The sequence below is a fragment of the Balaenoptera physalus genome (genome assembly GCF_965194825.1).
Source record: "Balaenoptera physalus genome assembly, chromosome: 10".
Lineage (NCBI taxonomy): Eukaryota > Metazoa > Chordata > Mammalia > Artiodactyla > Balaenopteridae > Balaenoptera > Balaenoptera physalus.
In genome coordinates, this window is record NC_138889.1 from 60,899,157 (window position 1) to 60,920,831 (window position 21,675).

The 21,675-nt window shown below is 45.3% G+C and overlaps 1 protein-coding gene and 2 long non-coding RNA genes across 8 annotated transcripts in view; 1 reads left to right on the plus strand and 2 right to left on the minus strand.

Annotated features, from left to right (window-relative positions):
• Nucleotides 1–21,675, minus strand: part of LOC309637175 — a 99,491-nt gene that overhangs the window by 25,233 nt on the left and 52,583 nt on the right. The gene's annotated exons all lie outside the window — the stretch shown is intronic.
• Nucleotides 472–19,324, minus strand: LOC309637180. The gene is made up of 2 exons (XR_014250447.1): nucleotides 18,366–19,324; nucleotides 472–7,174 (listed from the first exon to the last, which is right to left on the minus strand). It is a non-coding gene; the product is annotated as an uncharacterized lncRNA (long non-coding RNA).
• KCNE3 (potassium voltage-gated channel subfamily E regulatory subunit 3) overlaps nucleotides 16,715–21,675 on the plus strand; it is a 29,251-nt gene continuing 24,290 nt past the window's right edge. For 3 of the 6 annotated variants that reach the window (XM_082411344.1, XM_082411345.1, XM_082411346.1), the window contains exons 1-2: nucleotides 16,715–18,066; nucleotides 19,339–19,424. The gene's annotated coding sequence lies outside the window, so the exon portion shown is untranslated. The remainder of the gene's footprint in view (nucleotides 18,067–19,338; nucleotides 19,425–21,675) is intronic. The other 3 variants (XM_082411343.1, XM_082411342.1, XR_014250439.1) reach the window with 3 other exon arrangements.

Here is a 21,675-nt window from a genome sequence, read left to right on the forward strand (position 1 = left end):
AACTGCAGTCACTGGCCCAGCATCTTGTTCCTCAGCGAGGCTGGCAGGAAACCAAACAGAACCTGCTCTGGCAGTGTGACCAGGTGCATGTCGCTTCATGAAAAAAGCCTCTGACTGAAAACCTTCATGGAAATCAGATATTTGCAATCAAAATCTAATTTTTTCACTAAATCGTAATTTACCTTACCTATTATCATACCATATTATAATAACTATAAAGTTTTAACAAACAACAACATTTGCACTCCCACCTAAAAAAAATTCTTTTCATTTGTGTGTTTCCGACACTTGATTATGAGCAGACATCTTTTATTATTCTATTCTATTCTGTTTTATAATTCTATTATGAATTATTATGTGGATAAAATTATGTATACTATTTTAAACCATAGTATTACAAAGATTCTCCCACATTGCTAGATAGTCTTTATATTTTTAACATCTTAATCTTGTTTTTATTTCTTTTAAAACTTCTTTTAAAAAAATATAGGCAATGCATGCACATGGAATAAAATTTAAAAGGTACAAAATGCTACCACTGAAATGTAAGTCTTATTCCTATCCCTTTGCCCTGTAAACCCAGTCCCTTTCCTGGAGGCCTAAATGATGGTAAATGTCTTATTTATATTCTTCAGAGATATTTTATATATATATAAGCATACATGCTTGTATGTGTACATTCTTTTTCATATAGTAGCATACTATACACACATCCCTGCACTTTGTAAGATTGTTTCAGGTCAGTATATAAAGAACATCCTCATTTTTAGAAACGGCTATGGAGTCATCCTCATTTTTAGAAACAGCTGTGGAGTATTCCATTCAGTGGATTTACCATGACTTATTTAGCTAGCCCCCACTGAAGATGTTTAGGTTATTACTAATCTTTTTCTTTTACAAATAAGGCTTCAGTGAGGCTCCATATATAAACGTGCACGTGTGTCTGTGTGTGCGTCTGCCTATTGTATCACACACGGTGAGCACAGAGTTTGCGTTTCTAGAAGTGATTTTCTGAGTCAAAGGATATGTGCATTTTTATTTTAATATATGTCATATTGCCTTTCATAAAACTTATACCAATTTATATTCCCATCAGCAATGTACAATGCCTGAATTTTAAATGTTCTAGCATCTTAGATTTTTCTTCATCTTTAAAGCTTTTTATTATAAAATCTTTCAAACATACAACAAACACCATGAACCCCATGTACCCATCACGCAGGTAAAACAATCAACTCATGGCCATTCTTAGTTTATCTAAACCAGTGCCCATTTCCTGCCTCCTCCCTGGATTGTTGTGAAGCAAATCACAGGTACCATATTATTTCATGCATAAATATTTCAGTATGTATTCCCAAAAGATAAGGACTCTTTAAAAAAAACATAACCACAGTATATCATTAACACATACAAAAAATACTTATTCAATATCAACAAATATTCAGTTAATATTCAGATTTCTTTCTTTCTCCCTCCTCCCTCCCTCCCTCTGTCCCTCCTTCCTTCCTGTAGTTGGTTTGTTCAAACCAGGATTCAAACAAGGTCTACACACTGAATTTGGTTCATATGTCTCATAAATGTCTCTTTTCACCTATGGTTCCCCCGCCATCTTTTTTATCGTTTTCTCCTGTGTTTCCTGAAGGTTAAAAAGTAGATCCTGACAATTGGCATGATTCAGGTATGATTTTTTTTAGCACATCTGCTTTGTAGGTTATGGTGTGTTCTTACATCAAGTAGCATGTAGTATCTGTTTTGGGGTTTTTTTTTTTTCCTCTTTTTTTTTTTTGTGATGACTATGCCCTAGATTCATTATTTTATTAGGGGTTTGTAAGATGTGATACTCCAATTCTATCATTCCTTCTTCACTTACCAGCTGGAATACGTCTATAGACTTGGCAGGCTGAGTGCAAAAGAACTCAACATGTCCGGTAGCATTAGTGTTATTAGCATTTTATTAGTTTTTTAGTTTTGTTCATTTTCATTAAAATTTGTATTGAATAAATACTATGTAAAAGATTTGCTTTTACAGTTGCACTGGAATTTAAACTGAGTTTAAATTTGAACATATTTAGATTATCAGCCCTGAGTACCTCAATGATTTTTTTCCTTTAAAAGGGGTTCATACATCATTCAAGTTCAAGAGACACTGGTATAAGGCTATAGTGTTACATTTTTTCAATTTACCTAAACTGTGAGCTTTTCTAAGCCAGAGACTTTCTTTGTTTTCTTTGTTTGTATCCTAGCATGTGAAAGGAAACAGTGATTCAATGACTGTTATTATGAGGAATTCCCTGTAGCCTCCACTTTGGTCCTTTTGTTGACAGGCATCAGTATCCAGTCTGCGAAGTGGTCATCCCAGCCCTGCTCACACAGCTCCAGATGTGGAGCATTCTTCATAATTCTGATTGTTAGAAAGTTGTTCCTCATCCCAAACTGAAACCTGCCCACAACAGTGTCATAATTCTGCCCTCCTGCAAGTCCTCCTCTGAGAGGTCTTCCCTGGCCACACCGTGCATCCCCCTCGGGTGGCAGTGGCCCCTGTGATGTAGTTACTTATTTCCATGTCTGACCCCGTCCAGACTGTGAGCTCCCCAGGCAGGGACTATAGCTGTATCACCCATGGCCCTCTCAGGACCAGCCCAGGCAGGGCCTCACACAGAGGTGCCCAGAAATGGCCTGTTGAGCCAGCAAATGAATTCTATCCTAGGAGCGGGCTCTTCTTCAAGTTAAACTTTCCTGATTCTTCTGTTCTTCATAAAATGTAGCTTCCAGACTCTGCCCCCACTGCCCTCATCTCAACAGGCTCCAATTGGCTAACATGGCCTTAACCTGTGTTGCTTGAAGATAACATGCCTGGTGTGGTCTGGCCAGTGTTGGGGAAGCTAGTAAAATAGTCTTGTTCAGGCTTCAGAGGCAACAGTAGGCCTTTGACTAAACAAAGACCCTGAAAGAGCTACATGCCGAACTGCTAGACTACATGCAGGTCAGCAGAAACGGTGCTAGCAAGTCTTGGGAATCTGGCCAGTTCCCGGGGATCAGCGAACATTCTGAGACTTCCAACTAAAGTATCAAAGCATTTGCAATAACAGCCAGAGCTGCATATTTTCACGCAAGCTGATGATCATCAGTTTGCAGCTTGGCGTTAAAAGCAGGACTCCTTTGGGCGGCACTCTGAAGTCTCATCCGTGGGGGAACGCACCGCCTGGGACCTTCCCAACTGGGACTCCAGATTGCTGTGCAAGGGACTTCCCAGCTGCTGCTTGGATCTGGAAGTAGGTGTCGGTGCAATTCGGTGATGTATGCTCTGTTATATACTCTGTTAATATTCGTATTCCTTTTCCTCTAATGATTGTATATTGAAATTTATATACTCTGTTAATATTCTTATTCCTTTTCTTTTAATGGTTGTATATTGAAATTAAGTTAAATCACCTTCTATTAAAGATTTGATTGAAGCTGTTTATTTGCATGAGACGAGTGGTTATTTTGGCAGCGAATCCAATGAACCTTAAAACCAAAAGCAGACTTTTGGCAAGACAGCCAGTGCAAGGTGTGTCAGCCTGTGCTGGGCCCTGGGGACACAGAGATGGGTCAGACTTGGTCCCTGTCTTCAGGGAACTCACAGCTTGGTGGAGGAGACACACCAGTAAAAACTGTTCACAGTAACCTGTTATAAGTACCATGAGAGAAGTTTGTACAGGTACTATGGGAACACAGAAGTGACAAATCTTAAAAGGGAAGAGGGGCAGAAAAGGCTCAAGTGACTTCTAAGTTGTAAGAAAGAGAAAACCTGGCTCAAACACAATGAAAAGCAGTATCTTAGATCTCGTAACTAAAAAGTCTGGGGATAGACTTTAGCCACAGATTGATCCAGGAGCAGGTAGCATCTAAGGGTGAGTTAGTCAGCCCCAGGAGGAAGGGTGTTCCAGGCAGAGAGAGCAGTATAGGCGAAGGCCTGGAGGTGAGAGAGAGCAGGTGGGTATTGGAGGAACAACAGATTGTCCTCCTACCCCTTTCTAGGGTGAACAGCCTGGGCTCACAGCCTCCTCCCACATTCCTTACTTCTCCTACTCCTCCCTACTACCCCTTGCCCGGAGCAGGCTGAAAATGAATGGGGAGGACCTCACCCATTTGACTGACTTGCCACTGCCTCTGCTTGATCCTCCCATTTGTCCCTCCGTATGCTCACCACCCTTCTCCACCCACCATGGGACTCCTTGCTCTTGAGCTTCCGTCTGGGTTGGTACAAAAAGAGTCAGCAGTAGAAGACCAAAGGGTGGGAGGGGAGGGAGTGAAGGGAAAGGAAGTGATTCATTTCCCAGCTCTGTCTCTGCTAGGTCAGCATGGGTTGGTTGCAGTCTCTACATGAAGTCACCGTCCCAGCCTGGCTGCCCTCCCTGGGCTCCAATAAACCCATCCCACCCTTGCCCTCCAAGCCTAGCAATGCTTTCCCTCCTCACTGTTGCTAGCCAGACATGCTGCACCATTCCTTGTCAGTTTCCTAAACCCTCCTTCATGCTCTCTTCAAAGTATCTAGTTGCAGGGTGCCATCTGTTTCCTGCCAGAACTCTGACTGACATGGCCCTGATTTGCAGTCAGAGGCTGGACTGGGGACATGCTATGCCTTGTGAGATGCTGGGTGCCTTCAAGGAGTTTTTGTTATTCAGCTCAGCTCAATTCCACCACACTCACCCCTCTCCAGCCCAACCCACATGGGCCCAGGGCTGTTCTAAGCACTTTACAGGCATTATTTAATCATCACAGCAAATAACAAACCCACAAGGTTGTATTGCTGACTGTGTTCTGAGAAGAGGAAACCAGCTCAGATGAAGATTTGCCCAAGTTCATATAGTTAGTTAGAGGCAGATCCATGATTTGAACTCAAGTCTGGACTCCAAAGGCAGTACATTAAACAGCACTCCTGTGACTCCCACTCTGCCCTCCACACAGGAAAGTGAAAGGACCAAAGGAGACAATGAGTGTGAAAGTGCCTTTGAGACCCTGAAGAGCCAACACACCTGGTTGGCCTGAGAGCTGTGGTGTGTCCTGTTGCTCCCCAGGGCCAGGCTGAGTCTTTGACAGGCACTCAAGAAGGTCAGGGCTGGCAGAGGCCCCAGAGATCAGACAGCCTCACCCCTTCCTGTGCTGAGGGAGAAACAGCCCCAGAGAAGACAAGTGGTCCCCCCAAGGTCCTACAGTTGCAGTAGGAGCCAGAATTAGAATTTAGAATGTCTTCAGACACCCCATAAATATATCAGGGAGAAGGATGTAGCACTCCCCTTAGAGAGAAGTTTAGAAGAGAGAGAAGGGGTGGGGATCAGGATGGGGGAAGCTGATCATTTCTGGACTACAGAATTTCAGACCTGAGGGATGCAAGGGGTTTCAGAGCCCATCTAGAAGGCTCCTCTGATAGCCACTCTGACAAGGAAGCTCTACCTGCTCGCCTCCAAGATAAGAAGCCCATTCCCATCAGAGGCAGCCTGTCCCACACTCCCAGTGAGCAGAGATCTGGATCCTGTGACTCTCCCATCCCCAAGCCCGCTTGGTCCCCCCACCCAGGTCTTCTCTCTAGGACTCCACAGAACATGCCTGCTCCCTCTGCCCAGGTATGTGAGCCGTGCTCACGGCACACTTACTCCCCTCTTCTCGTTTCTCATTTCTGCTCAACTGTGAATCTCCTGTCTGCCCAAATCATATCTGTTTTCCAAGGCCTACTATAGAGGATACTTGTTGCTTCAGCCTGTACAGCCATTCAGACTACCTCTGATAGTAGCATCCAGATTTTCCTTAGGGAATCACCCCCCACCAGTTTTATGTGTGTGTATTTGTTTGTTTGTTTCTTTTAATTGAAGTATAATTGGCATGTAACATTATATTAGTTTCAGGTATACAACATAATGATTTGATATTTGTATACATTGTGGAATGATGACCACAATAAGTCTAGTTAACATCCATCCCCTTACAGTTACAAAAATTTTTTTTCTTGTGATGAGAATTTTTAAGATTTATTCTTTTTTTTTTTGAAGAGAGGTTTCAGTTATTCAGTGTTTTCAGTTTTTCAGTGAGGGATACAGATGTAAAAGCCAGGGCCTCTTCCCACAGAGTTTACAATCTGGGGAGAGAACAAGAGAGATACCACATAACAGAGGCAAATCATTCTAGGAGATAAATGTCCCTCAATGTGTTTTTCAAAATACAAGTTCTTACACAAACGTGTAACTAAATGTTGACTCCATGGTGCTTCAGTTATATCTGAAAGGGCTTTGAGAAAATAAGAAGTCCTGTTAGTGGATAAAACTAGTGGTCCATCTCGCCTTTCCAGCAGCACTAAAGGAAGTTGTAGGGAGAGCAGAGGTTAACTGTCAAGATAGCTTTTAATTTGTAAATGTATCCAAAGTTTGAAAATATCATGGGGATTCTTAGGAATCCCACTAGTCAGTGAATGGCCTATCTATATGTCCACTACATCTACAGACTACACACACACCCACTCAGATGATTCTCAGCATGGGGGTATATGAGAAGTTAATTCTCATGTCTGGCTTTGTCGTTCTTCACCTTTCCCTCTCATATCTTCAATCACCTGTGTCACAGGACACATATAAGTAGTTGGGAAGTGTTCAACTCTGACAGTAAAGCAAAATCAGAGTTAAAGGCAAATGTTTAATGAATCATGTTCAAACACAAGCTAGTCAATGAAGAACTTTAGGTTCAAAGGGCCAGATATTCTGCATTCCCAAGAAATCGCAATCAGCTTCTCATTCTGGTTAAATATTTTCACATTGCATTTTGCAGCCACAAAATTAGTGGTACATTTTTGAGCGTTGATCTATCATTCAAAGATTCAAATTAGGAGACTGAAAGAAAACATTTTGTATCTGTGTATTTAAAAAAATCTGTCGATGAACAAGGAGCCAGGTGTCAGTTTCCTATGGGAGGAATGTTCTCATGGAGGTACTTTAAGGGTAAGTCAGTCCGCTTCATTTCTTGTTCTTTAACATTCTGTGGTGCCGCCATTGTCCTGTTCAGGTTCAGGAAGCTCATTCAGTGGTATTGCAACATCCCCATAAGGCAGCTTGTCTTCTCACCAAGCATCATCAATCAAATCCAAGATCCTTCCATCTCTCTGCACCTCACTGTCCATTCTCCTGCAGCTTTAATCTTGCCAGATCTGCAAGCCAAAAAGGTTATTTCCTCAACATGAAGACTGAGGAGATGATGTAATCCAGCAGTAGGATTCTCCAGGCTTTTTTAGCCTGGATGTGTCTTTTGGCATGATATCACCCTGGGAAAGACTCATCTCATCTGTTTACTTATAAGATTATAGTCCCTCCCAGCTGATTTTCCCGGTCACACACAGATGCCACCTTTTTGTAAAGTTTTCTCAGATCACTCCAGCTTCAGCACACATTCTGCCCTTGACCGGTTCCTTCTTGTCCTATGATCCACTAAACAAGTTAGGTCGGCTTTGTGACTGATTGCTCAGGCATTATTGTTTCCAATTGCTGTGTGTAAATTTTGTATCAATGACTCAGCATATCTTTCCCCACTCTGGCCTCAATCTTTTCCCACCTGTCCCTCTTCCGGACACCTCTAACCCTGTCATACTTTCCAACCTTTGCGCTTAAAGGTCTCTTTGCCCCATCACTAACACCTACTTTTCCTTCCAAACTCAGAGTTGGACATCAGCTCATCGGGGTCAATATCCCATTTCCAGAGTTAGGCGTTAAGGTGCCTTCACTCTTCAGGGGTTGGCAGAGTGGAAAGCATAAGGCGGGCAGTGACCAGGACACGGCCACCATCCCAAGCACTTTGCCACACTCGCCAGAATAAGCCATTACCACTTTCCTGAACAAAATTTTTCTTACACGCGTGACTATCCCAATGTTTCTAATGCTCCGTCTTGTTCCTTTTTTCCCAGCTAACCCCCAGTCAGTCTAAAAAACTTGGCTCCCAGGTCGCCTCCTGCAGGAACTTTCTCTAAGCGCCAGGAAGAACGCGGTCCCCGCCCCTCCGCGGGCCCCATAGTTCCCTGGGCACAGTGAATGGTCCCCATCGGGAGCTTGTTGCATTGCCCGCCACAGGGTCTTCCCAGACAGGCGGTGCCTACGTTCCCCGGGGCAGGGCAGTTTTATCCATCTCTGTTTTAGAGCTCTGTAAACGTGTAGTTACATTAGCAAAGCTAGAACGCCTTCCACCCCACTCCGCCCCCCCCGCACTAAAAATGACCCTCGCAGGCCACCACCGTTGGTACAGGCGTGGGAGGCCGCTCCACAGCCCAAGATTTATTCTTTTAGCAACTTTCAAACATGCAATCCAGTATTATTAACTATAGTCACCATGCTGTACATTACATCCTCATGGCTTATTTATTTATTCATTCATTCATTCATTCATTCATTTATGGCCGTGCCCCACAGCTCCTGGCATCTTAGTTCCCCGACCAAGGATCAAACCCGGGCCCACAGCAGGGAAAGCACAGAGTACGGGAATTCCCAGCTTATTTATTTTATAACTGGAAGTTTGTACCTTTTGCCCCCTCCACCCATTTCCCCCATCCAAGTGTATGTGGTTTGAATAGAGATGACACACCCCCTACCAGCTTCTGTGACTGGGATAAGCACTGGGTCCGTTTCAGGACAATAAGAGTCTGACCCAGGACTTCTGTCAGGAGGGTTGTGGGGTAAAGAAGCTCTTTCTACCGGTTTCATTCATAGAATAGAGTGTATGCATGGAATTCAGGCAGTCATTTTGTTACCGCAACATGGGATTCTGCCTGAGCATGGAGCATCAGTGAGAAAAGCAGAGCCCAAAGATGCAGAGACAGCTTCCTGAAGACATCATCTGAGCTCCTGGATCCAGCCATGCCTGAAGCTAGATATGTCAGGATTTTATAATTTTATGAGCTGAGAAATTCCCTTTTCTACTTAAGTCAGTTTGAGCTGGGTTTTCTGTCTGTTGCAACTAAGATTCCTGATTGATACATCCATCATCTCTGCAAACCCTAGTCCACACTGAACCCACATTCTTCTGCATTCCCATAGCCCTTATCGTTTAAACCATAAGATTCAAAAGTCCATATTTATACAACCATGAACACACATGCCCTTATTAATTTTTTTTTCCCGTGTTGCGCTGCTTGTGTGATCTTAGTTCCCCGACCAGGGATTGAACCTGTGCCCTCGGCAGTGAAAGCCCAGCGTCCTAACCACTGGACCACCAGGGAGTTCCCAATAGCTATTCTTTATGGAACACTTGCTACGTGCCAGGTACCAGGTGAAGCACTTTAAATATAATATCTTACTGTAATCCATACAACCATAAGATGTAGTTGTTTTTAATCCCCATTCTGCAGATAAGGAAACTAAGACTCAGTGAGGTTAAGTTCTCACAGCTGATAATTGGCAGGGCTAGGATTCAAACCCAGCTCCGTTGGACCCCAGAAGCTGTGTTCTCGAGCACTCTTCCACCTTGCTGCCCAGGACACAGCATGTGTGAGGGTGAGGAAGAAGAGGCCACTGAGATCTTCAGTCTCTTGACACCAAACCTTGCTCATGTCTTCCAGGGCTCTTTTCACCGCTCTTTGCTGCCTGCAGAGGCAGGAGAATGGTTAAGCTCAGAACAAGAAGACAAATGTTCTGTGGGCTAAACTGACAGGCCAAGAGGAGACAAGATTGCGGAAGCACAGACACAGGCTCCTGATGAGTAATGGAATAAAATTACTTGATGTGATCATTAAAGTTCCTCTGTAATTCATGCTGTATTTTCCTTGGTAACCCAGGCTTCTGAGACTGTTGACGACAGACATCATCCATGCTCGTCCTACCTCCCAACGCTTCTCCCCCAACTACTAGACAGACATTGAGTTACATCCTGGGTATTCTATGGCAAAAAAGATACACCTGGCCTGTGTTCTTGTAGCACTTACAGTCTAATGGGAAAGGCAGACCCCAAATCAGGACACAGATAAATAGAAGACTGGGTTGGGGTTGAGTCCTACGAAGAAAACAAACAGGGAACTGGATGGATGATGGTTGCATTTTCCAAGAGAGAATACTGAAGGGAGCAGGGAAGGAAGTCACAAGTCCCAGCCACAACATGTTATCCAAACAGAGATGTCAAGTAGGTAGTTAGATATAGGAGTCTAGTGCTCAGAGGAGAGAGGTCTGGCCGAGAGGTTGAAAGAACATCAGGCTGTCTCAGGTTCTATCTCTTCTTGGAAGCTTTCCCTGATAACGTAATTCCTAGTGATCTTTCCTTTCATTACCTTTATTCATTCATTCATTTATTCAACAAATTCTCAGTAAGGTCTACTCTGTGCAGACTTAGTGCTGGCTTAGTGCCCTTAAGGAGCTTATGTTCTAGGTGTGGAATCAACAAGTAAAGTAGACAATTATAACACAGAATGGTAAGTGCTGTGTTCAAGGGAAGTGTAAGGGGCTGTAGGAGAATGGCCTGCTGCATCAGCCAGGTCCAGCGGGAAGCAGATGGCCACGTCACATCAGTAATTTGAGGAGGCTCTATTCAAAGAGGTGGGCAGGGAGTAGGGAAACCACAAGGGGTTGTGAAGTACCCTGGATCTTGAAACATTTGGGCACCACTACCTCTCCAGGCCTGAAGGGGAGAGGAAAGGGGGTGGTTACAGGAATCCAGAGAAGAAGAGAGGTCTGAGATAGGGCTGACAGACAGGAGCTGTGAGCTTCAGTTGAGGGATGCAGCAAGAACAACAGTAGCAAAATATATATATATTTTTTAAAGTTAAGTAGATCAGATTGGAAAACAAGGCAGGGAAGGCTTTAAGGGAGGGAAGGAGAAGGGAGGGATTAGGATTTGTAAATAGGATGGTCAGGAAAGGCCTCACAAAGAGGGTGGCATTTAAGCAAAACTTGAAGGAGGTGTATCTCTAGATGAGTTCTCCCCAGACCCCTTCAGTTGGCCCACTTCACTCCCCCGTCCCCCATCTCAAGGTCCAGGGCCTTGTCCCCAACCTCTCTGGATTAGAGAGTTCCCTGAAGGTCCTTCTCAGACTATGGTTTCCCCAGGAGAGGAGTTCTGTTTCCTCCTTCCTTTTCTCATCTAATAACACTAGAAGCTGCCATTTATTAAGCATGTGCATCACGCTCTTGGCATGTTACACACATTGCGCCATCTAAGCCTCATAGCAAGACTGCAAGGCACAGCTGGGGAAAATGAGGCAGTTCGGCCCACTTTCCCTTGGCCAGCTGCCTTCCCTAACAGGGTTCCTGCCCCATCCTCACTCCAGAGAAGGGGAAATGGAAGATAGACCTTAAGTTTTTGAAGGACTGAAAAAGGGAACAAAGATTAGGAGTGTACTTGATGTCTCCATTGTGCACAAGGACCAAAGGGTAGAAGTCAATAGGAGGCAGTATTTATCAAAATGTGAGAACATCCTAACAATCAGAGCCTCAGATGCCTTGGAGGCAATGAGCTCCTTTTCACTAGAGGTGTGCAAGAGAAGCTGAGCAATCTGTTGTCAAAAATGAAATATAGGCCAGCCCCTAGCCAGCAGCTTCATGCTGCCCAAGGGCCAGGGGCGCGTGCGTGACTCTCCTCTGCCCTGTGAAGGGTGTGCCTCCCACCGCTATGGGCCTCGGAGCCACTGCCCTCATTTTCTCTTGCTGTCTTGAATGCAGTCCAAGGGAGGCGCCTTGCAACCAGCGCGTTGAGCGCCAAGAAGGACCAGGAGATGGAACTGGAGGCACCACATTCTACTTATGAAGGAGATGTAAAGTTTCCAGGAATTAAGTCCAGTTTCATTTCAGTATAAGATAGGAGAAAATGGTGATCCCAAAGCCTTCTTCATAGAGATTTCCTGGACAGAAACATATCCTCAGACACCTCCAGTCATATCTATGAACACATCTTTTAGCACCATATCATCAGCTGTAAAGCAGAGCATATCAGCCAAGTTACAGGAAGCAGTGGAAGGACCGCCATGACCCACATGTTGTTTGAATATGCGAAGGACGATAAAGAGCAGTTCACGGAGAATCGCCATCCCTGTTATTTCTACGACATCCACAAGAAATATCATCTTGTTTGAAATTCCTAATACTGCCCCATCAAGTGAGAAAAAAAGACAAAAAAGAACAACTTTCAAAAGCCCAGAAGGAACTATATCTAATCTCCTGGGATAAACCATATGGAAAAGAATATTTTAAAAAAGAATGTATATATGTGTATAACTGAGTCACTTTGCTGTACAGCAGAAATTAGCACAACGTTGTAAATCAACTATACTTCAATTAAAAAAAAAATAGAGAATTAGGGGACTTCCCTGGTGGTCCAGTGGCTAGGGCTCTGGGCTCCCAATGCAGGGGGCCTGGGTTTGATCCCTGGTCAGGGAACTAGATCCCACATGCACGCTGCAACTAAGAGTTCGCAAGCCACGATGAAGATCCCGTGTGCCACAACTAAGACCCAGTGCAACCAAATAAATAAATAAATATTTTTTAAAAATAGAGAATTAAAAAAACCAAACAAACCCAGAAGCATAAGTTGGTAGATAAAGCAGATCACAAAGGAGAACTTCCTTGAGGATGGAACTGGGTTGATGTGGTGAAGTTAAGCAAAACTGGCTTTAAAGGTGATGAATAGCACTTGGAATTTGAGACATGGGAAGAGCATCCTTTAAAAAATAAACTGGGTTCAAAATCTTTTATTACTCTTTTCTGGTACTGAAGTGGCTTTTTATAAAACAGATTTTTTTGGATATAGTTCTTACATAAAAAATGTTTTAAGCTGAAAGTTCATGAGGAGATCTGGTTGTATTAAATTATTTTCACAAACTTGCCTTAAGAAAAGGTGAAAATGTTACTGATTAGTATACTTTATGAAGCCAATTGAGCTTTGTAAATGGACAAATATGGGGAATAATAATGTTAACTCATATGATCTTATTCTAGTCGGTGTAATTTTTTTAAAGGAATATGAAGCCCTTTTCAAACTCTCATCCCAGTGGGGCAGAATACTGAGTGAACAATTAGTCCACAGCATGATCCATATTAATAGGCTTCTCATCTTAGTGAAGTCTGCATCTCTTCTTTCTCTTTTTTTTTTTAAATCAATCTATTCTTTTTTTTTTTTTTAAGTATTTGTTTATTTATGGGTGTGTTGGGTCTTCGTTTCTGTGTGAGGGCTTTCTCTAATTGTGGCAAGCGGGGGGCCACTCTTCATCACGGTGCGTGGGCCTCTCACTATCGCGGCCTCTCTTGTTGCAGAGCACAGGCTCCAGACGCGCAGGCTCAGTAATTGTGGCTCACGGGCCCAGCTGCTCCGCCGCATGTGGGATCCTCCCAGACCAGGGCTCGAACCCGTGTTCCCTGCATTGGCAGGCAGATTCTCAACCACTGCGCCACCAGGGAAGCCCCGATCTCTTCTTTCTCTTAATTACGGAAGCATAAATTGCTTCAGAGATTTAAATACTAGTATTTGAACTTTATACATAATATTGTTTGTAGTTACTCTTTACTTTTCAAAGGTGAACTGCTTATTTTTAATAAAAGAATATCTGTTTATACTTTTCTCCTGGTTTGGGTCACAATGTTCAATTATAAGAGCTTTCAATGGAATGTTGAACAGGAGAATATAAAAACAAATCTGCCAAATACATTAGAGAGCATTTGAATAGAAGTGCTGGTTCCTATTTAAAACATTTCTCTTTGCTGCATATACCAAAATAGATGGGAGTAAAGGATGCCTTAATATTTAATTTTTGTATTGTTAGAGACAATGGTTTAAAGAAATTCCTATTTATTTAATATTTAATTTTGTATTGTAAGAGAAAATGGTTTTAAGAAATTCCTATTTATTTATGTATTTTTAGTTGTTTGTAACTGAGGTCTTCTAAATGGTTTAATATAAAACCACATTTCTAGTCTTGCTTCTTTTCAAATATCCAAATGTATTTCTCAGCATCTTTATAATAATAGACTTAGAAGTCTTTCAACTGCTGAACTGTAGTACATGCTTATTTTTTAAACAAATCATTAACAGAGGAAACTATTGGTGTAGTTTTACCAGGAAGTTATTGATATGTATGTGTGATTCACAGTGATTCTGTATGTGCTCCCCAGCTATAAGAACACATAGGATGGACTTACCTGGTGGCGCAGTGGTTAAGAATCCGCCTGCCAATGCAGAGGACACGGGTTCGAGCCCTGGTCCGGGAAGACCCCACATGCTGCGGAGCAACTAAGCCCATGCACCACAACTACTGAGCCTGCACTCTAGAGCCCGTGAGCCACAACTACTGAAGCCTGAGCACCGCGACTACTGAAGCCCGCACGCCTAGAGCCCATGCTCCGCAACAAGAGAAGGCACCGCAATGAGAGGCCTGCACACCGCAACAAAGACCCAACGCAGCCAAAAATTAATTAATTAATTTAAAAAAAAACAAACACATAGGACTACTGCGGTGGTATCTGGACGGGTTGATTGTTGGTTCCTCAAGTCACAGTTATGCAGCTTGCGTCTGAATTTTTAAAGAATAGCTAACTTTTAAAGAAGTTTCCTTAGCAAAAGAGCAGTTGAGTTGTGACCATGGTTTTTACTGGGCTAACGCTGGCTTCAGTTAAATCGTTTGAATTATGAAGTAAGTATAATTATGGTGAAGAAGTTCAGCCTCATTTTCAAAAGCTGAATCACATTTTATTTCTTGAATTAATATGATATAAACATTAAAATTCAGGACCATTGGAATATGTTGATTTGTTTGCTTGTTTTTTTAAAGAAATTGAAACTGCTACATTTGCTAGTGGAAGAAAATGGTTTGCTTTGCTCTGAAATTCTGAAATTGTTCAGGCTTATCATGGTTCATAGATTACAAAGAATAATGCTAGCTAAATGCCAATGAACTATTTTTACTCTTTTTATATGAAATGTACAAATTTCGGAGGTGGGGTGATGGTGGCAGTGGTGCCTCTTACTACCTTATGTAAAACAATTGAACATTCTCTTCAATATTGCCATCATCTGTTTAACACTACCAGTATATTTTCTAAGTTTGTTTACTTAAAAGTGCATGGAATGACACAATTAATAAGCAATAAAACCTCTATTACAGATACACAAAGAAATATAGGGAATTCTTGGGTAAGGGATTTGACTAGATAACTCTAAGAGTCCTTCTAACTTAGGTTCTATCACTAAATCATTCTAGAACTCTAACGTGGTATGATTCTAAGACTGTGATTCCAAAATTTTATTAGGACAAGAGACAATCCCTAACTTCAGAGAACTCACAATCTAGTAGATAAGGTGGACAAATAATTACTTTTCATAACTGTAATAAACAGTCTTATAGATTAGATGCAAGGCTTGGCAGGATGTGGGAAGGAATGCTTACTGAGCCATGGCTGTTTCCTCAAGGCTGGTCTCAAGAACCACTTGCATCACAGTCTCACCAGAAGATTTTTTTTTTTTTAAATGCTAATTTCTGGGCTCTAGTCCAGATCTCCTGAATCAGAACCTCTGGAGTGGAACCCAGAAGTCTACTTCACTTAAAATAAAGGCCAAGGTGATTCTTAGGTAGACTGAAATTTGAGACTGCCTGCTCAGAGTCAGGATGACTTCCCTGACAGATGATATCCAGACTGAGAAAAAAAAGTAGCTGGGTCAAAATATGAAACTACAGAAGTCACACAGAAGTAACATGTTTTGATGAACATTAGCAATTTTGTACAACATTTCCTCCATGTGATAGGTCTTTTTTAAATGACAGCACTTCTTAGATATAATCTGAGATTCTGTGATTGAGGGTATATGCCTCAGATGTCCTACCTGGAACAGACTTTTTTTTTTTTAAATTATTTTATTTATTTATTTATTTATGGTTGTGCTGGGTCTTCGTTTCTGTGCGAGGGCTTTCTCTAGTTGCGGCGAGTGGGGGCCACTCTTCATCGCGGTGCGCGGCCCTTTCACTGTCGCGGCCTCTCTTGTTGCGGAGCACAGGCTCCAGACGCGCAGGCTCAGTAGTTGTGGCTCATGGGCCTAGTTGCTCCATGGCATGTGGGAGCTTCCCAGACCAGGGCTCGAACCCGTGTCCCCTGCATTGGCAGGCAGATTCTCAACCACTGCGCCACCAGGGAAGCCCCAGATTTTTTTTTTTTTAATTTAATTTTATTTTGATTCTTTTCTTTTTTTTAATTAATTATTTTTGGCTGCATTGGGTCTTCATTGTTGCGGGCAGGTTTTCTCTAGTTGTTGCGAGCGGGGGCTACTGTTCGCTGCGGTGCACGGGCTTCTCATTGCAGTGGCTTCTCTCATTGCGGAGCACAGGTTCTAGGCGCATGGGCTTCAGCAGTTGCGGCTCGCGGGCTCTAGAGCATAGGCTCAGTAGTTGTGGCACGCGGGCTTAGCTGCTCCACGGCATGCGGGATCTTCCCAGAACAGGGCTCGAACCCGTGTCCCCTGCATTGGCAGGTGGATTCTTAACCACTGTGTCACCAGAGAAGCCCTAGAACAGATTTTTGATGGCAAGGGAGCCAGAGCTGGCCTCAGTTTGTTATTTTTGTTTTTAATTTACTTATTTTATTTATTTATTTTTGGCTGCGTTGGGTCTTCATTGCTGCGCGCAGGTTTTCTCTAGTTGTGGCGAGCGGGGGCTACTCTTCACTGCGGTGCGTGGGCTTCTCATTGAGGTGGCTTCTCTTGTTGCAGGGCACAGGCTCTAGGCATGTGGGCTTCTCATTGCGGTGGCTTCTCTTGTTGCGGGGCACGGGCTCTAGGCATGTGGGCTTCTCATTGCGGTGGCTTCTCTTGTTGCGGGGCACGGGCTCTAGGCATGTGGGCTTCAGTAGTTGTGGCATGTGGGTTCAGTAGTTGTGGCTCAAGGGCTCTAGAGCGCAGGCTCAGTAGTTACGGCACACAGGCTTAGTTGCTCCACGGCATGTGGGATCTTCCCAGACCAGGGATCGAACCCGCGTCCCCTGCATTGGCAGGCAGATTCTTAACCACTTCACCACCAGGGAAGTCCCCTCAGTTTGTTATTAACTATCCCAAGGCCAGAGGCTGGCAAAGAGGGCTCTGATAAGGACTCCTCACAGAGTCCCTGAGAGGCTATTCCCTGCCACTGTCCATTCCCTTGCCCATGGCCTCCTGGCCCTCATTTCCCAGCTGTCCCTGGATGCTTCTCTTCTCTGGAACCTGCAGTGTCCCCAGCAAGGAAGAAACAGCTTGAGTGAGGGCCTGGTGGCCAGAAAGTGAAGGGTGTTCGGGGACAGGGAGCAGCGTGGTGTGGCTGGACACCAGCTGTCTGGGCATGTGAGGGACTGTTGAGACTTGGATGAAACATTGGCCGAGGTTAAGCGGAGAGAGTGGCCTAGTGGATTCTGAGTCTGAGCTCTGCCAGTGACTTCCTTGGTGAGCCTGGGCAAGTCCCCTTCCCCAAACTGGGCCCCTTCCCCAAACTGCATCTTGTCTGGAAAAGAGGGTTTGTGTTAGAATCGGGTGATTTCTCCAGTGACCATCCGGCTTTAATATTTTGGATTCTAAGATCTCATCTGACCCTAACCATCACCCTGTGAAGAACGCATGCAGGAAGTGTACCCATTTTATAGCGAGGAAGCCATGGCCCAGTGAGGAGCAGTGACTTGCCCACCACCATACAACCACGTAGGAGCAAAGTCTGATTCCACCAGCACCCGACGCTCTTCTGAGATCCTCCTCAGACCGGGCAAGCTGAAGCGAAGCAAGGAACATTCGGTCTCAGGTCCAGGAAGCAGGCGCTGCAGGGGACGGAAGGGTCGCAGCCCACAGCTGGCTGAGGCCAAGCAGCTGGGCGGAGGCGCCCGAAGCCAGCTCCGGGAGAAGTGGGTGGGTTAAGGGCCGGGCGGGGCCGGGTGAGGGGACGCCCTGAGGAAGGGAAAAGGCAGCTGAGCTCGGGTTGGAGCGCAGAGCGGAGGGGGCGCAGGCGGTGCTGGCCGCGGGCTGCGAGCAGGGGGGCTGGCGGAGCGCCTTGGGGCGCAGTGCGGGGCACCCGCGAGCCCAGGGCGAGGTGTCCAACGAACAGACGGCGTCCCTGGGAGCCCTGCCGACAGGCAGGTAAGGCGCACCCGCCGGCTTGGGAAGGCTGAGCCGGCGCCAGGGGTAGAAATGAGGGGTCTATCCGCCTCCCTGGAGGCCGCCGACCAGACATAGGGGGCGGCTCAGATACATACTGATCCTGCCCTGGACAGAGCCACAGGGATCCCGGGGCGCACGTGGGAGTGCGAAGCTGGGCTCCTGGCACGCCTTGCCCGGAAACCGTGGGGGCTTAGGTCGGCACTCACGGGCCCCGGGACGGCGGCACCCAAGCTCCTTCCACATCCACAGATATGCGAGCGCACAATATAACAACCAACCTGCGGCTCCGCAGCGAGAGCACACGCGGAAATGGCGCTCCGGGACCCGGCGTGTCTTCTTGCTTGGCGGGAGCCGCTTGCTCAGCGTGCGAGTTGACTTGCCCATTCTCTACTTCATTGTGTCCCTCGCCCTATGCGCCCCAGTCCTGGGAAAAGCCTAAGAGCTCCCTTAGACGTCTTCTAGTACTAGTAACATAGATCTAGGCTGGGAGTCAGGAGACTTGAGTTCTAGTTTACAGGTTGTGTAAACCTGGTGCCAATCGCCCACCTGCTCTGTGCTTTGTGCGTTCTTTTCCTGGGTCACCAAATGTAAAATGGGCCTCCTGGTCCTGTTGCCCATGTACTCCGTATGGCATGTGGGGGAAGGGGACTGGACCTGGGAGTCTCTTGTGTAGAAAGTACAGGAGTTCAGACCCCTGTGTGAGGGACCTTGGAGAGTGTCTCCTCCTATCCCCCCTCCCCACTCCTCAGCAGTTTGCATATGGGGAAACTGAGGCCCAGGGGGGAGATGGCTTGCCCAGGGTCACACCAGGGACCAGACAGAAGTAGAACCCAATTCTCCTCACTCCTAGCCCAGGGCTGATTCCACTTCAGCTACAAAAGTGCATTGTAAATGTGTTAGCTGCTCTTTATCTCCTGGCATCCAGCCAGTTATCCGCTCTGAATGGAGGAGAGCCAAGCTGGAGGCAAGGAAACGGCTTTCAGATTTTCTTGACTCCTTAAGATGAGAACAAACAACCTTCATCCCTCACTCACTCCACACTTTGCAAAACACATTTCTATCTATAAACTGAATGGGTGGATGCTCAAAATGCCTACTAAGAGGGAGGCAAGACAAGAAATCCCATCTTACTGATGGGGAGAATGAGGCCCCAGAGTGGAGAAATGACTTAACCAAGACACACGGCTAGACATGTCTACAAAATAGGGGCAGGTCTCTTGACTCCAACTCTGGTGTGTTCTGTATCAACAGCAGGACTACAGAATGGTACCCCTAAATGGAGAGAGATTACAGGGCTGATCAGAGAGGAAGAGAAACAAGGAAGGCTTCTGAAGGAGGTAAGTGTGTCTGAGAATCAAGAAAAGTAATAAAGAACCTCCTGGCTTCTTCTGAGAGTAGGAGAACCTAAGGTGGGGAGAGGGGACATAGGGATAGCTGTTCCTGGTAATACTGGGGGGCGGCGGAGGAGATAGGGCAACAGAAAAGGAAAGAGGTGACCAGGCTGCCCAATAATTCTCTCTTATGTTTACATAATACTTTGCAATTTCTAAAACACCTTTCCCCCTTGGTCTCCCCGAGTTGCCATGTGAAGCAAGCAGGACAGGGGTAATTATCCCCATCTCATAGATGAGATTCAGAGAACATAAATGCAGTGCTCAAGGTCACATAGCCAAGCATACAGCCAAGATTGGAACCATGAAAGGCACACCTGAAAGGCAAGATTAGAGGCTTGGAGACTGGGAGTTGGACTGTGTGTGTGCAGCAGGTGGGTGTGTGTGGCTGCCCCCTGGGTGGGTGCACAGGGAAGAGCGTTGCTAAGCCGCTGCTGGTGTTTTGGGGCCAAGAATGTTTGCCCTTTGGATTAAATGGGGTTCAGGTGCAGGGAACATCTGGGCTTCCAAAGGCGGCTTGGAATTCCTCCTCCCCTGACTCACTTGCCCACCTGACTGAGATGGTGTCTTTTATTTGAACTTCCCCTTCCCCAGACCAAATGGAATCTGTTTTGGCCTGCCCTTGAAGCTGCTTTTTAAGTGCTGTAAGCTGTTTTCATGAATGCGTATGTGTGTGTGCAGGGGGGAATAGTCTAATAAGAAGAGACATTTATCCACCTATTCTTGAGTGCCTGCTATAAAGAAATGTATGAGGCACAGGTCCCTGCCTTCACACTTCCCAGCGCACAGTTTAGTATATCTATATCTATATCTATATCTATTTATATTTATACAGATATACACACCCAATTTCAGTACAGCATAGTGCTCTAACAGGGTTTTATGCAAAGCACTTTAGGAACAGACAAGAAGAGACTTAACTGGCTAGGGAGTGGGGAAGGTGGTGTCTCAGGAGAGGGTCTACAGAGGTTATACTGGAGCTGGGTCTTGAAGGATGAGTAGGAGTTCACTAGGCAGATAAAAAGAGGAAGGGCATTTCTGCCTAAGAAAACAGCATGAGCAAAGGCAAGATGTGTGCAAATGCAAGGAATGTTTGGGGAATGGCCTATAGCTCAGTATCATGGGGCACAGGCAGTGGGGAGAGCTGTGGTGAGATGGGGCTGGAGGCAGGGTCATATCCAAAGGAGCTTGAATGATAATCGCAGGAGGTTAGACTGTCCTATAGGCAACAGAGAACTTATAGTGGAAAGATATGTGGATGAGATACCTGTTTCTGGTCCCAGTTCCTAGGCTGTGAGACCTTGAGCAAGTGATTTCCTCTTGGGGTGGGGTGGTTTTTCCCACTGGTTGAACGAGGGGGTTACACCAATGACGTGATTATTAAGATCCCTTCCAGCTCAGATTCTATTTCTGTGTCTCCTTCTAACTATACGTTAAGGTTCCTCTCCCACCAGCCCACGGTGGTGATAAGACCACGAGAGGGGCCAGAGGTAAAACTGTGCATTCCCAGGAGTTGTCTTTGGATCCACTTGCTTTATGTGGCCTTTTTCCCCTGCCTCTCTACCACATTTCCAAGCACTTCAGACACTCATTCTGCAAGAGTAGCTGAAACAGAGCATAGGGAAACCAAAAGAACCGATGGTGGCATTTCACTTTTCCCCAGAGAAACCTGAAAGAAAACCTTACTAAGATACCCAGTTTATCCTTCAGGTCCCAGCTTTACGCCTCCATCCCCAAGTTAGAGGCCAGGCGAGCTCAAGTCAAGGACATTTTGGGCAAACCTGTTAATGTGCTGGAAAGAGTAACATCGGGGTGTGGAGGAAGAGAGTGCACCTGTCTTGTACGGAGGAGCAGGAGTAGGTCTGGAGCAGAAAGTGCCATGGGGAACAAGACTCTAAAGGAAGGTTAACACCTCCAAAAGTTACCAACTTCTCCCCTTACTGGATCCTCAGTTAAGATTGGCGAGAGCGACTTCCCTGGAGGTCCAGTGGTTAAGACTCTGCGCTTCCAACGCAGGGGGTGCGGGTTCGATCGCTGGTCAGGGAACTAAGATCCCACATGCCAGTGGTGTGGCCAAAAAAAAAAAAAAGATTAGCAAGAATCTGTAGTCCAGGAAAAAGGAGTAGTGGTGGACTTAGAGGAGATGATACCCCAGGACACGAGGAGCCTGTGTTTGGTGTGATATGCAGCTCAGATG